Source organism: Salvelinus alpinus, chromosome 14 (genome assembly GCF_045679555.1).
Source record: "Salvelinus alpinus chromosome 14, SLU_Salpinus.1, whole genome shotgun sequence".
Lineage (NCBI taxonomy): Eukaryota > Metazoa > Chordata > Actinopteri > Salmoniformes > Salmonidae > Salvelinus > Salvelinus alpinus.
In genome coordinates this window covers 50222491-50239342 of record NC_092099.1, presented here as the reverse complement: position 1 = coordinate 50239342, position 16852 = coordinate 50222491, and the positions used below count along the sequence as shown (strand labels likewise).

The 16852-nt window shown below is 42.5% G+C and overlaps 1 protein-coding gene across 1 annotated transcript in view; it reads right to left on the bottom strand.

Annotated features, from left to right (window-relative positions):
- LOC139539020 (ly6/PLAUR domain-containing protein 6-like) overlaps positions 1-8377 on the bottom strand; it is a 46013-nt gene extending 37636 nt beyond the window's left edge. The window contains exon 1 of the mRNA XM_071341696.1: positions 8158-8377. The gene's annotated coding sequence lies outside the window, so the exon portion shown is untranslated. The remainder of the gene's footprint in view (positions 1-8157) is intronic.
- Between the last annotated feature and the right edge of the window lie 8475 nt (positions 8378-16852).

The window sequence follows — 16852 nt, the reverse complement described above, 5'->3', positions numbered from 1 at the left end:
AACAACAGAGTCTGTCAAAAAAAAAATCACAAAATTAGACACAGTGCTTCAGTTTTAAACAATATGTTCTGTAAAGGCCTGACTTCAAAGTCAGAATGACTGGCCGCTTCGTTTGGAAGAAAATGACCATGTAACCTGAGGAAAATTGGACTGATCGATTGACAGTCAGAAAATCTTAGTTTCGAGCGTTCAATTGAAGATGGGCTTAGGTCTTAGAGACAACAAAAAAACGTGGAATGTTACATTTTACTATTGGAAATGCTCAGGTCATGGAAGGGAATTATTATTTTACTCACAGGAAGAACAACTGTGATTATTGTAGTATAACCAAGCTTAGGAATTCAATAAACAGAATGTAAAACAGGAAATGGCTTCATAGAAAGGAAATGAATGATCCTCTCATTTATTTGACTGAGTTTTATTGCTTGCTTTCCCTTTGCATGCCAGACAAATGTGTAACTTTGCAGAAGAAAAAAAACATGGATACTCCTAGTACTACTACAAAGCATGAGTTATGCATAAGACACCATCCAATCACATTCATGGCATAAAAGTGCTGAACTTCAAAAGAAATATCATCAAACGACATATCTCAAGAGACGTGCTTGTATCTCTGGTTGTAGATAGAAGAACCGTGCCCCTTTACGCTCTGCTCCATTCAAAGGGTTGAGCAGGGTGACCAACTTGCCTGCATACTAAAATGGAGGTTAATCAGCGGTTCTTCATACTTCACTGCAATGCAAATGAACATCGCTACATTCTGATGAGAAAATACACAGCATGAAACCACCCAGATATCAAAACACAGAACATTCATATCAGTTGAATATTTAGGATACGCCACTCGGGTTGATACAGCAGATTATGGTAATCAAGCATCCTAACCTCAATATACCAGGACAAAAAGAGACAGCAGATGGAAGCCTCTTCCAGGCACACAGTGGCGTGAGGGATGCGGTGTGGACAAATCAAATACATCTGTTTTCACGAAACCATCCGGAAAGATGCCAAGGGGTGTTAATTAAAATCAAAATCTGAAACTGAACTGGATTCTACAAGGACACACCCCTCTGCAGCCATGGAAAATCCTAGGAAAACCCTGCCAGTGTCACGCTCGTTGACGGAAGAATCAGACCAAGGTGCAGCGTGGTAAGCCTACATCATTTTATTTGATGAACACTAAACAAAACAATAAACTTCAACCGAACGTGAAGCTACATGCAGTGCAGAACGCAACTACACACAAACAAGATCCCCCAAACTAAAGGTGGAAAAAAGGCTGCCTAAGTATGATCCCCAATCAGAGACAACGATAGACAGTTGCCTCTGATTGGGAACCATACCCGGCCAACAAAGAAATAGAAAAACTAGAATGCCCACCCTAATCACACCCCGACCTAACCAAACAAAGAAATAAAAAGGCTCTCTAAGGTCAGGGCGTGACAGCCAGTGGTTTTCTATGAACTAATATACTGACTACACCGGCCACACGCGTGCGTCCGCCATCGCGATCATGACTACGCAGGTTAAAATACCAAAATTAACTCTGAATCAATTACATTAACTTCGGGGCAGGTCAAAACACATGAAACATTCATGTTGCTAGCTAGTTGCTCCTGGAAGATGAACATTGGGTTGTTATTTTACTTGAGATACATATGGACCTCTTTGTATCTGGTTCCTTTTTGTATTCGGAACTAGAATAATCAAAAGAGCCATCTTAAACCTGATTGGACTAATTTGAGAATGATCTGAGTATTACAGATGCCCTGGAGGAAAACCCAGACATAGCTATGGAGCAGGCCATCTCATCTCTGACCATGATCCTGTTGACAGCCTCTCCTCAGTGACACTCCGACTGGAGAGTAGGGAGTACCCTACATTACACACCCAGCCTTTGAGGTAATGGAGACAGAAAGCCTCTCTCTCTGCCCACGGGGCTGGCTGAAGGGTTAATACTGGTTTGTACTGGTTTAAACATCACTATCATAGCTCGGAACTCAGATCTCGCCCACCACTAACCTTCGCTATGAGCTGTGACCCAATTGAACATCATGGCGATGACAAGTGTGCAACTTTGATTTGCGAGGACTGTGTGAGGGCAGCTGAGAAGTTCCTGAGTCTCCTTGTGTAGTATTTCTGTATACTGTCTTTCAGTCCAGAGAAAGAGAGAACACAAACATACCCCACAGAGCCCCAGGACAGCAACACAATTAGACCCAACCAAATCATGAGAAAACAAAAAGATAATTACTTGACACATTGGAAAGAATTAACAAAAAAACAGAGCAAACTAGAACGCTATGTGGCTCCAAACAGAGATTTCACAGTTGCAGAATACCTGACCACTGTGACTGACCCAAACTTAAGGAAAGCTTTGACTATGTACAGACTCAGTGAGCATAGCCTTGCTATTGAGAAAAGTCGCCGTATGCAGACCTGACTCTCAAGAGAAGACAGGCTATATGCACACTGCCCATAAAATGAGGTGGAAACTGAGCTGCACTTCCTAACCTCCTGCCAAATGTATGACCATACTAGAGACATACATTTCCCTCAAATTACACAGATCCACAAAGAATTTGGAAACAAACCCAATTTTGATAAACTCCCATATCTATTCGGTGAAATACCACAGTGTGCCATCACAGCAGGAAGATTTGTGACCTGTTGCCACAAGAAAAGGGCAACCAGTGAAGAACAAACACCATTGTATATACAACCCATATTTATGTTTATTTATTTTCCCTTTTGTACTTTAACTATTTGTATATCGCTACAACACTGTATATAGACATAATATGAAATTTGAAATGTCTATATTCTTTTGGAACTTGTGTGAGTGTAATATTTACTTTTTATTGTTTATTTCACATTTCTTTATCTATTTCACTTGCTTTGGCAATGTAAACATGTTTCCCATGCCAATAAAGCCCCTTGAAATGAATTGAAAGAGAGAAAGAGAGAGCAGAGAGAGGAGGCGAGAGAGAGACCTCTCCTGACCAAATATGTGTGTGTGTGTGTGTGTGTGTGTGTGTGTGTGTGTGTGTGTGTGTCTATAGAAAAAGGGAGACACAGAGAGACATGGCTACCCAAAGAGGAGGGTCTATGTGGTCACTGCACGACATGGGAGGTAGAGACAGATGGTGCACTTTCCCTCTACTGTGATAAATACTCCTCAATATGATCATCTTTTTTCAAGAAATATCTCAATCAATTCCCAACTTCCCTCCTGTTACTAATGACATAAAGCTGGGAATTATTCTTGGTGAGGGAGGAACCGCAAATATTACAAACCCAGATGACGCTGGGCAAAATGTACGCCACCCTATGGGACTCCCAATCACGGCCAGATGTGATAGAGCCTGGATTTGAACCAGGGATTGTAGTGATGCCTCGTGCACTGAAATGCAGTGCCTTAGACCGCTGAGCCACTCGGGAGCCCTTGTATATATGTATATGATTGCCATAGCCTGAGGGACATCCCATGTCCAGTAATTCCATGAAGTATTTACATTGTATTTAACTTACTAGTGTAACCATCATCTTGTTGTTGTTTATTTATATTTACATTGTATATAACTGACAGTAATACATAGTGGAACCATCATCCATGTTGTTGTTTATTTACTAGCCATTATTTATTTTTATAATCGTATTTTCTTTAATTACATTTATCGAGCAAAGATTACAGAATACAACAGCAGTAGTGTTATATCCTGTATACATGATTATATGTACTATTATTACTACTACTGAAATTAACTGGATTTCATTATACTTATTGCATTGTACTTTATTTACTGAAATAGTGTACCACTATACTGCTTTGGCAATCTACAAATTGTATTTCATGCCAATTAAGAAATCTGAATTCAAATTCAAGAGAGGGAGGAGGAGAAAGCAGACAGAGAGAGCAAGAGAAGGAGAGAGCAGAGAGAGAGAGAGCAGAGAGAGAGAGAGAAGAGAGAGCGAAAGCGAGAGAGGAGAGAGCGAGACAGAGAGAGAGAGAGAGAGAGAGAGAGAGAGAGAGAGAGAGAGAGAGAGAGAGAGAGAGAGAGAGAGAGAGAGAGAGAGAGAGAGAGAGAGAGCAGAGGGAGAAGGAGAGAGCAGAGAGAGCGAGACAGAGAGAGAAAGAGGAGAGAGCAGAGGGAGAAGGAGAGATCAGAGAGAGGAGAGAGCAGAGGGAGAAGGAGAGCGCTGAGAGAGAAGGAGAGCACAGAGAGAAGGAGAGAGCAAGAAGGAGAGAGCGGAAAGAAGGAAAGAGAGAGAGCAAAAGAGAGAGTGAAAGAGAGAGAGAGCGAAAGAGAGTAAAAGAGAGAGAAGAGAGCAGAGAGAGAGACAGAGGGCGAGAGAGAGCAGAGAGAGAAGCCTGCAACAGGAAAAGATAGAGCTTGACCCTTATATAAAAGTTGGACATTAACTTTATGAAAGGATGTGTGAAATATTTCAAAAGGAGCATTCCCTTTAGAAGTAAACGCCATATTCAATACTATAGACTATATGTCTGTCAAAGGCTATACTAAAAGCCCGATGTCTGTTAGTAAAAATGGGAAACTGCCATTTCTTTATCTGTCTGCTGATTAACTACCAGACATGCTCTGGTCTGCCATCCAGGTCTACACCAGGAAACAGGGTGGCATATTCCACAACAACTCCCTGTCCGTGCGTGCGAGCGAGAGAGAGCGCACTATCACCATTCTCCTGTTTTTTCTCCAACAGCATCTTGTTACTGGGGATAAATTACTGCAGCTTACTCAGATACTGTAAACGGCAGGGAGAACCAATTTATCACTGAGAAAACAGTCAACACAGCATTCTAGCAAGACCAACACAGAGTTGAAAGCACTTACGGTATACTTTAACAGGCCTCGTTTATCATGTGTTTGAAAGCAAAAAGGGACGGACGAAAGACCATCAGGCACGTTACACAAGCCATCCATCAACCTGGCAGGGAGGCTCAGCAGCAGACCTGTCTGTCCCAGGACATGACTGAGTGAGGGTTCCTACAGCAGCCCATTACCATCCTCCACCAGCACCATACCTGCATCTTCCAGCCAGGTAACAACCCCCATCCCCCATCCCCTGCCAGGAGCCACCGAGGATAACGACCAGACAGCCTGCATCTTGTCTCCACATCCTTGTTGTTATTAACCACGTCTCAAATGACACCCGGGGGTGTCTCACCGTCCCCCATTCCTGGTCCATCACACCGCCACCTACAACTACATACCCCCAGGTGGCACATCTGTCTCTGCCCAGACGCAGCGCCACGTTGACTGGGGATGATGTCACAATTGGTGACCAGGAGCACTTTCCATCAGAACACCACATAATGGACTGTGTCCAAGCTAATGAGGAATAGTGTGGACAGAGGAATAATGTAGATACAGGAATAGTGTAGATACAGGAATAGGGTGGATAGAGGAATAGAGTGAGTGCACACACTTAGTGTGTTGTGAAATGTATTGTCATGTTTTTCAAATTGTATAACTGCCTTAATTTTGCTGGACCCCAGGAAGAGTAGCTGCTGCCTTGGCAGGAACTAATGGGGATCCATAATAAATACAAATACAACATTAGTGCACTATGAAGGGAATACGGTGCTTTTTGGGAAGCATCCTCAGTTTACTGGAGGACTTTTCATCTCAAAAACAAATGAGTCATCCTCTGTAGTTTTGCTGATGGCCTCCCAAACAAAAGCATGCAGAGCCCCAACTCACAAGCCACACGGTTATCAATATGAGCCAGACTAGAGATGGTTCTTCACACTGAATTAAACACACTTATCCTCTTATTCTGATCACATATCAGTTCATATACTCCTCTATTCTGATCACATATCAGTTCATATACTCCTCTATTCTGATCACATATCAGTTCATATACTCCTCTATTCTGATCAAATATCAGTTCATATACTCCTCTATTCTGATCACATATCAGTTCATATACTCCTCTATTCTGATCACATATCAGTTCATATACTCCTCTATTCTGATCACATATCAGTTCATATACTCCTCTTATTCTGATCACATATCAGTTCATATACTCCTCTATTCTGATCACATATCAGTTCATATACTCCTCTTATTCTGATCACATATCAGTTCATATACTCCTCTATTCTGATCACATATCAGTTCATATACTCTTCTTATTCTGATCACATATCAGTTCATATACTCCTCTATTCTGATCACATATCAGTTCATATACTCCTCTATTCTGATCACATATCAGTTCATATACTCCTCTATTCTGATCACATATCAGTTCATAAGTAAGGTCGTCGTCGGTGATGATGTGCTCGGGATTTCAACTAGTTGCACAGATGGTCGAGAAGGGCTTTTTCCATTTTTTTTCCTTCCATGTATCGGTGTCCTTATCTAACCGTTGACACAGATGAAAGCTCAGGGAAAATACCATACTGGGTGACAAAGTGGTCTATGCTACTATAGGAGGACAACAACATCTCATAGTTTCCCTTCTAAAATCTGCGTATTTTGGATAAATGTCTATTTTTTACACATTAATTCTGCTTTTTTACAGGGTTAATTCCATGTGGTGACAGGGTTAAAACAGAAACAACTCAAAAGGTTAGACATGAATTCCGAGTGGTTAAGGTTAGGGCTATGGTTTGGGGAAGGGCTTTAAAAAAGTATTATAAAAAACAACTCGCTATTACCATCAAGTATTCTCACGGTTTGCTAGATCTTTGTGAACTGCAGCGGCACAGCGAGCTTCGGCTCCGAGCATCACGAGCTCGTGCCCAGTGCTGGTCAATCATTTTCCTTTTTTTGTTGAGACGCTGAGCAGGACGTTCTCTGGACATTTTCAAATGTCCGAAATCAAAGTATATTTCTAGTGATCAGGCTGAGGAGAGACCCTCTTGTCATCAACAGACATTGTTCTCTGACCACCAGATTTTAGTGGCACTCATACATGGCATAAATGGGTACAGGGATGCACATCAAAGTGATCCGAGCCAAACTGACAGGACTACCACCACAGTATGAGCACACAGAGGGGAGCAACCTAGCAGGAGGAAGGAGGAGGAAGGAGGAGGAAGCAGGGCTGAGCAGGGGTGACCAGGGGGGAGTAACCTCTGACTGCAGAATATGGAGCACGAGAGAAACCACTCCCAAACAGATGCACTAAAATCCACATAGCAACAGCAGCAACCCCCCGTGAACAAAGCCCCCTTCTCTCCACCACTGACGGTGTTACGTACAACCCAAAACCTCTGGTCTCCATGGATGCATCTGTCTGGGTGTAGGGAAAAACACTGTACACGGACAAGACAAGGGTATGGGAGCCTCCATGCACATGTTAGTCTACATTAATTAACATCCATTGCAATATTGGGTTCCTTTTCCACAGTGGATCAGGACCCTGTAATACTGACCAATCGTGTGAAATTGAAGCTGTATGCATAGCATAGCACTGCACACAGAGGGCGGTATGTATTTAGTACAATCTGACAGGGGTGTGTTCTGTTCCAAATGGAGCTCATAGTTTCTACTCCTTGAAAAAACCAACCTCTTGATTTAGGAATATAACATGTGCAAAACGTAGAAATTAGGTCATTATTGTGTAATAATAACAGTAACTAGTAATCTGTAGCCTAATGATTATTTTGTGGAGAATCAAACAGTCCTGTTTTGTTCAGGGAGTATCATTTGTTAATATCAAACACAAAAAACTGATTTTCAAATATATTTCACATTATAATCAAATAGAACGTCTCATTTTACTCAAATGACAGGCTACATTTTCTCCACCCATATAGGAAGTATTATTCATATAGTCATTGGATCATATTTTTTCTCTCTATTCTGGTTATCATGTTCTGGTCCTGACTCCTGACACAGGAGGATGGGGGTCAAAGTGGGTCAACAAGAAGCGCATTACTACAGAAACTCAACACAAAAACAGTACGCACTACATATAGTATCATATTGCACTTGGCTTTTCTATTCCTGTTGTACTATGCATTTTCTTTCTCAAATAAAAAATCATGTAAATGTATCCAAAGCCTTCTTGGTGGGGGAGCTCCGTTCGCATTATATGCCACGGCATAGCCACTCGTATTGTCGCTTATTGATCCCATGTGTATTTGCGGTTACTAAATAAACGAAACACTTTACTCACCAGGAATTCCTCCTGCAGCCTTCAAACTTCGCCTCGGGTCCAAGCTTTTGAATAGTCCACGGCTCTAAAACAAACATACACTCCTCCGTTTGTTAGCTTTTCGCGTTAGGTCGGTGTATTAGCTACGTATGTGACTCTTTGAACGTCTTTGAAATGGAATAGGCTGCATTAGTTGACGGGTTATTGGGATGATTTGCAACGCCGATCCTATCAGAGGTTGCGGGAGGCGTGTTCAGTAACCGCTGGGACGGTCCCAATAGGCTGCGCACCTCGATATTAGGAATACATTGAATTGAGGCAGACAGACAACACACTTTCACTTATCCCTTATTCTTCCATTAAAGTAATATTGCTGTCGTCTTTGAAGTGCAAACAATACTTTTCTTTCAAAAATATAGGCCAATCAATATTTCTGTGTCCATCTTCTCCAGTTTGTCGGCAACATCAGAACTAGAGTGAAGGCTATTGTTCATTGCAGCCACATTAGCATGATGTCAATTTCATTTTAAATAGTGTATTTTAGTATTGATTAAAAAAAACGTTGATGACTCATTATTTTGTGGATCAAATCAAATCAAATATTATTTGTCATATATTTCGTAAACAACAGTGAAATGCTTACTCATGGGCCCTTCCCAACAATGCAGAGAAAATATAGAAACAATTGTATCACAAGGAATAAATCCACAATGTGTAACGATAACTTGGCTACGGTGTACCAGTACTGAGTCGATGTGCAAGAGTACGAGGTAATTGAGGTAGATACACTACATGACCAAAGGTATGTGGACACCTGCTCATCAAACAACTCATTCCAAAATCATGGGCATTAATATGGTGTTAGTCCCCCCTTTGCTGCTATAGCTGCCTCCATTGTTCTGGGAAGGCTTTTCACTAGATATTGGAACATTGCTGCAAGGACTTGCTATCTACTTGCTATCTTGCCACTTGCTCCTGAGTGGTGCAGCGGTCTAAGGCACTGCATCTCAGTGCTAGAGAAGTCACTACAGACCATGGTTCAATTCCAGGCTGAATCACAACCGGCCGTGATTGGGAGTCCAATAGGGCGGCGCACAATTGGCCCAGCGTCGTTTGGGTTTGGCCGGGGTAGGACGTCATTGTAAACCAGAATTTGTTCTTAACTGACTTGCCTAGTTAAATAAAGGTTACATTTTTAAAAACTATTTTAAAAAACAAGAGCATTAGTGAGGTTAGGCACTGATGCTGGGCGATTAGGCCTGGCTCGCAGTCGGTGTTCCAATTCAATCCAAAATTGTTCGATGGGATTGAGGTCAGGGCTCTGTGCAGGCCAGTAAAGTTCTTCCACACCAATCTCGACAAACCATTTCTGTATGGACCTCGCTTTGTGCAGTGGGGCATTGTCATGCTGAAACAGGAAAGGGCCTTCCCCAAACTGTTGCCACAAAGTTGGAAGCATAGAATTGTCTAGAATGTCATTGCATGCTGTAATGTTAAGATTTCCCTTCCCTGGAACTAGTCTGAACCATGAAAAACAGCTACAGACCATTATTCCTCCTCCACCAAACATTCTACTGCCAATGTTTGTCTATGGAGATTGCATGGCTGTATGCTAGATGTTATAAACCTGTCAGCAACGGGTGTGGCTGAAATCGCCAAATCCACTAACTTGAAGGGGTGTCCACATACTTTTGTATATATAGTGTATGTACATATACTGTAGGTAGTGGTCAATTGACTAGGCAACAGGATAGATAATAAACAGTAGCAGCAGCGTATGTGATGAGTCCAAAGAGTTAGTGCAAAGAGGGTCATTGCAGAAAGTCCAGGTAGCTATTTGGTAGTCTAATGGCTTGGGGGTAGAAGCTGTTCAGGGTCCTGTTGGTTCCAGACTTGGTGCATCTGTACAAAGAGAACAGTCTGTGACTTGGGTGGCTGGAGTCTTTGACAATTCTTAAGTCCTTCCTCTGACACCGTCTGGCATAGATGTACTGGATGGTACGGATGGATGCCAAACTAAGCCTTACTAAGCGGTGATGCAGCCAGTCAAGATACTCTCAATGATGTAGCTGTAGAACTTGTTGAGGATCTGAGGGCCAGTGACAAATATTTTCAGCCTCATGAGGGGGAAGAGGCGCTGACGTGCCCTCTTCACAACTGTGTGGGTGTGTGTGGACCATGTTAATTATTGAGTGATGTGGACACTGAGGAACTTGAAGCTCTCGACCCGCTCCACTACCGCCCCGTCGATGTGGATGGGGGCGTGCTCCGCTCTCCGTTTCCTGTAGTTACCGATCAGCTCCCTCCACTGGTCGAACTTTAATAGGAGGGAGCGCAACAATCAAAAAATCCCTCATGCTTATAAGACTACTTACAGGGTAGGCTAATATTATTTTATTTATTTTTACAGTGTGTGTGTTTGTGCTTGTGTGAATGCAGCTGTGTGTGTGTCAGGCTTGGAGTCAATTCGAATTGAAGGCAGTCAATTGAGGAAGTGATTTGAATTTATAATTGAAAAAAGCTCAAATGTACTTCCTGAACTGACTGACTTAATTTCAAATTGACCCCAACCCTGGTGTGTGTGTGTGTGTGTGCATATGATAACTGTTGAACGACAGGTAGGCCTATATGACATTTGATGACACAACAAATCACAGTACCAACATGTACTAACACTGTAGGCCTGTATGCGAATCGTCTCTCACTGACGCTATAACAGATTTACCACAGAGACATAAATGGGGGCATGATTTACGTGCTGATTATGTATTTTAAAGATCTCCGCTTCCTTTGCTGAAACCAAATGGGAGGGTTGTTCGCTCTTGATAAGTAAATAAATCAAAGACACATTAAACGATCTGCCTAAAGTTACACCTCAAATGGAATGTGCCCAGGTTCTAATGTATGTCTGGATGTTGAGTTTGATTTGTGTTGTGCGGATCTGAGAGTCAGCGGAACGGAACTGCTTGTGGATGAAAGTCATGTTATTTGGTGGAAGCGTTGATAGATAGATGGCTGGTGCATTGTCCCATGAGGAGGGAAGGGGTCCTTTTCTCTGGTGCTTCTTGTGATCTTGGTCTAGTCTTAACTCTAGAGTTAAGAGTTCTGTTGTTATTAGTAAATGTTGGGATTCAGCTGTTGAACGGGTTTGAAGCAGGCTGTAACGATCGTCATCTTCCTCGGATGAGGAATAGGAAGGATCGGACCAAAACGCAGCGTGGTAAGTGTCCATGTTAATTTTAATAAATAAACTGAACACTGCAATAACAAAACAAAAAAAACAAAGAGAGTGAACGAAACAGTTCGGTAAGGTGAAGACACACAAAACAGAAAACACCTACCCACAAAACACAGGTGGGATGAGGCTACCTAAGTATGGTTCTCAATCAGAGACAACGATAGACAGCTGCCTCTGATTGAGAACCACACTCGGCCAAACACATAGAAATATAAAACATAGAACAAAAACATAGAATGCCCACCCCAACTCACGCCCTGACCAAACCAAAATAGAGACATAACAAAGGAACTAAGGTCAGGGTGTGACACAGGCTTTCTAGCTCAACTATTTGTTTATCTTGTATAAGGGCAACTATTATGTAATTAATACATTTTTCAAAACATGAATTCATCATTATATTTCAAATCACGGCTTCAATATTTTTTCCAATTTGATCATGTTCAGGGCGGGCGGCAGAATGAAACAGTTGGACGGGCCTTTGATTTGCAAAGGGGGGGGGACGTTTTATCAAGAGACCTCCTGTGTTCAGGCGCTTGCCGGTTCACCATTTTTTGGGGTGTTATGGTAAAGAATAGACCAGAGACAGCTCATGAGTTTCAATTTTGGGGAAACTTACAATTTAGCCTACCATTTCTACCGATCTGTGTGCCAGTTATGATTATTTTATATGCGCATTTTCGTGGAACAGTTTAATTTCAATAATAACATTTTCGTTTCTCAAATTCATTGTCCCATGGTTAATCCTAAAAATCTGAATTCAAAAATATAGATGTTAAAATGTAACTATGGCGAAACTATTGCGCACTAATTGGCGGGAGACAGCTGAGTGCATTCTGGGAGAGCTGAGTGCATGTATGCTGGAGAGAGACGAGCTATATCTTCTCCACACCCTTCCCCTTCTTCTTGTTGCAACATTTTCTATTATACTCAAGACACATATTTTAGATGCTTTTATCACCGGAGAAGGAGTTAGAGTGAGCCACACATGGGATAAACAAGCGTACAGTAAATAACACAATAGAAACATCTATATACAGTGTGTGCAAATGTAGTAAGATTAGGGAGGTAAGGCAATAAATAGGCCATAGTGGTGAAATAATGACAATTTAGCATTAACACTGGAGTGATAGATGTGCAGATGATGATGTGCAAGTAGAGATACTGGGGTGCAAAATAGCCAAAAAATAACAATATGGGGATGAGGTAGTTGGGTGGACTATTTACAGATGGGCTGTGTACAGGTGCAGTGATCGGTAAGCTGCTCTGACAGCTGATGCTTAAAGTTAGTGAGAGAGATTTAAGTCTCCAGCTTCAGTGATTTTTGCAATTAGTTACAGTCATTGGCAGCAGAGAACTGTAAGGAAAGGCGGCCTGACAGTGACTAGGATGGGTTATCTAGGTGATTAATTATCTATGTTGGTCTGGTATGGTTCCCAATCAGAGGCAGCTGTTTATTGTCGTCTCTGATTGGGATCATATTTAGGCAGCCATTCCCCATTGTGCTTTGTGGGATCTTGTCTAGGTATAGTTGCCTGCGAGCACTACTTTGAGCTTCACGTTTGTTTTCTTTCACTTTATTGTTTTTTCTTTGAGTTTCTCTTCCAAAATAAAAGGATGGAAACATACCACGCTGCATCTTGGTCCACTCCTTATAACGATCGTGACACGGCCAAATGAGGTGTTGGCTTTGGGGATGACCAGTGAGATATACCTGCTGGAGCGTGTGCTACGGGTGGGTGTTGCTATGGTGACCAGTGAGCTGAGATAAGGAGGGGCTTCACCTAGCAAAGACTTATAGATGACCTGGAGCCAGTGGGTTTAGCGACGAATATGTTATGAGGGCCAGCCAACGAGAGCATACAGGTCGCATTTTGTAAATTACATCGCCAAAGTCAAGGATCGGTAGGATAGTCAGTTTTACGAGGGTATGTTTGGCAGCATGAGTGAAGGAGGCTTTGTTGCGAAATAGGAAGCCGATTTTAGATTTAATTTCGGATTGGAGATGCTTAATGTGAGTCTGTAAGGAGAGTTTACAGTCTAACCAGACACCTAGGTATTTGTAGTTGTCCACATATTCTAAGTCAGAACCGTCCAGATTATGCTAGTCGAGCTGGCGGGTGCGGGCAGCGATCGGTTGAAGAGCATGCGTTTAGTTTTACTAGGATTTAAGAGCAATTGGGGGCCACGGAAGGAGTGTTGTATGGCATTGAAGCTCGTTTGGGGGTTTGTTAACACAGTGTCCAAAGAAGGGCCAGAAGTATACAGAATGGTGTCGTCTGCGTAGAGGTAGATCAGAGAATCACCAGCAGCAAGAATGACATCATTGATATATACAGAGAAAAGAGTTGGCCCGAGAATTGAACCCTGTGGCACCCCCATAGAGACTGCCAGAGGTCCGGACAACAGGCCCTCCGATTTGACACACTGAACTCTATCTAAGAAGTACAGTCGTGGCCAAAAGTTTGGAGAATGACACAAATATTAATTTCCACAAAGTCTGCTGCCTCAGTGTCTTTAGATATTTTTGTCAGATGTTACTATGGAATACTGAAGTTTAATTACAAGCATTTCATAAGTGTCAAAGGCTTTTATTGACAATTACATGAAGTTTATGCAAAGAGTCAATATTTGCAGTGTTGACCCTTCTTTTTCAAGACCTCTGCAATCCGCCCTGGCATGCTGTCAATTAACATCTGGGACACATCCTGACTGATGGCAGCACATTCTTGCATAATCAATGCTTGGAGTTTGTCAGAATTTGTGGGTTTTTGTTTGTCCACCCGCCTCTTGAGGATTGACCACAAGTTCTCAATGGGATTAAGGTCTGGGGAGTTTCCTGGCCATGGACCCAAAATATCGATGTTTTGTTCCCCGAGCCACTTAGTTATCACTTTTGCCTTATGGCAAGGTGCTGCATCATGCTGGAAAAGGCATTGTTCATCACCAAACTGTTCCTGGATGGTTGGGAGAAGTTGCTCTCGGAGGATGTGTTGGTACCATTCTTCATTCATGGCTGTGTTCTTAGGCAAAATTGTGAGTGAGCCCACTCCCTTGGCTAAGAAGCAACCCCACAAATGAATGGTCTCAGGATGCTTTACTGTTGGCATGACACAGGACTGATAGTAGCGCTCACCTTGTCTTCTCCGGACAAGCTTTTTTCCGGATGCCCCAAACAATCGGAAAGGGGATTCATCAGAGAAAATGACTTTACCCCAGTCCTCAGCAGTCCAATCCCTGTACCTTTTGCAGAATATCAGCCTGTCCCTGATGTTTTTCCTGGAGAGAAGTGGCTTCTTTGCTGCCCTTCTTGACACCAGGCCATCCTCCAAAAGTCTTCGCCTCACTGTGCGTGCAGATGCACTCACACCTGCCTGCTGCCATTCCTGAGCAAGCTCTGTACTGGTGGTGCCCCGATCCCGCAGCTGAATCAACTTTAGGAGACGGTCCTGGCGCTTGCTGGGCTTCTTGGGCGCCCTGAAGCCTTCTTCACAACAATTGAACCGCTCTCCTTGAAGTTCTTGATGATCCGATAAATGGTTGATTTAGGTGCAATCTTACTGGCAGCAATATCCTTGCCTGTGAAGCAAAGCAATGATGACGGCACGTGTTTCCTTGCAGGTAACCATGATTTACAGAGGAAGAACAATGATTCCAAGCACCACCCTCCCTTTGAAGCTTCCAGTCTGTTATTTGAAATTAATCAGCATGACAGAGTGATCTCCAGCCTTGTCCTTGTCAACACTCACAGCTGTGTTAACAAGAGAATCACTGACATGAAGTCAGCTGGTCCTTTTGTGGCAGGGCTGAAATGCAGTGGAAATGTTTTTGGGGGATTCAGTTCATTTGCATGGCAAAGAGGAACTTTGCAATTAATTGCAATTCATCTGATCACTCTTCATAACATTCTGGAGTATATGCAAATTGCCATCATACAAACTGAGGCAGCAGACTTTGTGAAAATTAATATTTGCGTCATTCTCAAAACTTTTGGCCACGACTGTAGTTGGTGAACCAGGCGAGGCAGTCATTTGAGAAACCAAGGCTATTGAGTCTGCCGAAAAGAATGCGGTGATTGACAGAGTTGAAAGCCTTGGCCAGGTCGATGAATATGGCTGCACAGTACTGTCTTTTATCGATGGCGGTTATGATATCGTTTAGGACCTTGAGCGTGGCTGAGGTGCACCCATGATCAGCTCGGAAACCAGATTGCATAGCGGAGAAGGTACGGTGGGATTCGAAATGGTTGGTGATCTGTTTGTTAACTTAGCTTTCGAAGACTTTAGAAAGGCAGGGCAGGATGGATATAGGTCTGTAACAGTTTGGGTCTAGAGTGTGGTTCTGATTCTGTCTGGCTAAAAATAGGATGACATGTCATACTATTTTTGTCCAGACGGCATCAGATGCATGGTCTACACATACTAGGACAGAGGGGCGCTGTTTGGCTCGATCAGATGCTTTATCTGAGAATGATGCATCTTTCTGTCGGTGTGCGACTCGGTCAAATGAATTATAAATATATCAATATTTTATTTGGATGGGCAAGGAGGTACTGTAGGGCAGGCAGGCCCTCTAATGCCATCCATAACACCGTCATCGGGTCATCTTACAGAGCAGTTATTCATTGGCCTACATATGTTTTCAAGCATATAAACTCAATTAGGCTCTGGGGAACCAAGCTAGAGATGGCATCCTTTAAGAGAGTTGGCATGATGCAAATTTAATTCATGACCAAGTGACCTCAACTTGCAGTTTGAATAAGAAACAGACATGTTTCAGAGTAGAGGTCTGTAGCCTATGCAAAAATGTGTTTGATATGCACAATGTCTCACTGATGAAATTAAGATAAACATTTTGTCATTATCATTTTGGGATCTCAGTGCAGGAAAAAACTAAATGGACTGGACAAAAATACCCATTGATTGAATTAAGTTATGCGTCTTGTGAACATATTTTTACTACATAAATCAAATAATTATATTACCCAATTGCGTGCATATTAAAATGTTGACTTATTTTCCCTCCTTCCGTACACTGCCTCCTATTCATGTAATCCAACTGTCGTGAAAAGATCATCGGTTCCGTGTACAGATTTCAAGCATGACTGGATTCCACGTGCAGTTAAGCTGAAAAAACAACAACAGTCATTTGCCATAATTACAACCTCCTCCTCCCTGAGGATCAGGTGACTTCTAATGGTGGAGTGAGAATGTCAGAGGGCCCATCCTCCAGATAATGATGATTTCTCTTCAGGATAAAAGAGAAAGGAGATAGATCAGGGGGAGGGGGGGTGTCTGAAGAAGAATAGGGGTACCTAAGGAATGGAAGCTGAGAGAGAGGTGACCATAGGTTCACATATTAACACTCAATAACATATAAAGGGATGAGAAAGAGAGAAAGAGAGTGAAAGCACGCAACACACACTCCTTTGGCCTAATCACGTCACTCAGCCTGACGTGTCATAACTAGATTTATCTG